Source organism: Gracilinanus agilis, chromosome 1 (genome assembly GCF_016433145.1).
Source record: "Gracilinanus agilis isolate LMUSP501 chromosome 1, AgileGrace, whole genome shotgun sequence".
Taxonomy (NCBI): Eukaryota; Metazoa; Chordata; class Mammalia; order Didelphimorphia; family Didelphidae; genus Gracilinanus; species Gracilinanus agilis.
The window spans coordinates 621,702,602-621,704,268 of NC_058130.1; positions in this window are offsets into that span (position 1 = coordinate 621,702,602).

Here is a 1,667-nt window from a genome sequence, read left to right on the forward strand (position 1 = left end):
TTCTCTCTCTCTCTCTCTCTCTCTCTCTCTCTTGCTCTCTCTCTCTCTCTCTCTCTCTCTCTCTCTCTCTCTCTCTCTCTCTCTCGCCAAATGATGATCTGTCTTGGTCTTGGTTTGTGGTTTCAACATGGGTTGGATGCTTTTCTATTTCAATTACATTGTGGTGAGTCAAGTGTTATAAGAAAAACCTCAAATTAGGAATGGAGCATAAACAAGCAACAAAAGTATGTTTTACAGTTTACAAATAAAAGAGCCATCTGTTCTCATCCTGAACTAGAACCCTAGAACATAGTACTGTTGGCCATTAATAACTTAAGCACTGGCCCAAGGCAACATTAGAAAGTAGGCATGAATTTATCTTTGGCATCCTTCTGCAACTTTCAGGTCCCCGGGTTCTCTACTCCATTCTGCCCCTCATCTTGCTTTTGTTATCACATGGTCTTTATTCTTTCATTGCCTTATCTCAAGTGTAAAATGTGAATTAGAGAAGCAGAATAATTTAGCAGAAGAATACTGATTTCAAGTGGCTTCAAATTCATATTTGTCTCTTCCATAACCTTAGGCAAATCACAACTTCTTTAGTCCAAAATTCTACACCTGTAAAATAAGGGCACTGGATTAATCTCAAATGGCCTTTCCAGCTCTAAATATTTGACCCTGTGATCTCTGTGCCTTGTGTTGGAAAGGCTCATTGCAAGCATTGGATATTGATTCATTTTATCCAATCATCCCCCAATATTTAGCAGCAAACACTCTCTAAATGGATATAACATTTATGTAATCTTACTTCTATAACATTAAAAAAGTAAACTAAGAACCTAACGTATAACTCATATATATTGCATTCAACTATTGCTCCCAATAAGCCAACAAGAATTTATTAAATGTTTATGGCATGCCAGGCACTGTGCTAAGCATGGAGAACACAAATAACAGTAAAATTAAAGATAATGTGTCCTTAAGGAGTTTACATTCTGAAGGGTGAAGATTACATATTAAGGGGAGATAAAAAATAGAGAACTACAGAGAAAAAGTAAGTTGGGGAGGAGAATGGTGTTGCAATCCAAAGAATGAATGATGACTGTTCCCCAATGATGTCCTTCCCCAAAATGGAGATTCTGGGAAGAATTCACCAGTAGAAAAAGCCTAGAGAAGCTGAGTTAGGAGGGAGGTGACGTATGGTGGCTAAGCCCCAAAGAATGAGGCATGTCTAATCTAGGGATTTTCCCAAAAAGGAATTGTATATGAATGACACAGGATGAGTTTTGTCATCGAGGTGATTTGACAACGGATTGTTCTTATAAAATAAAAATAAAATCTCCATCTCTCACATGGCATTTATCAGTGTTTTCTTCTATTGATACCTCCAGATGAAGTCATCTCCAGGGCTAAGCTATCTATTCTCTGGTGCAATATTGTTTGGATGGGCAGCTTTCCCCTCTGCCGGGTATCCAAATATACTCTCTGTCTCTGCCCATGGTCAGTTCTCTCTAAATCTCTCTGGTAGGTCTGTCAACTGACCAAAAGGCCAATTATGATATCAGAAAAGATTGTCCTTGTGCTTAGTCATATGTAGCTTAGCCAATTAGTACTCCCAATTCTTCAAGGCAATTGAAAGGAGACCCCACTAAGCATATGCATCATTCATGCATCATTGATATGTTTCC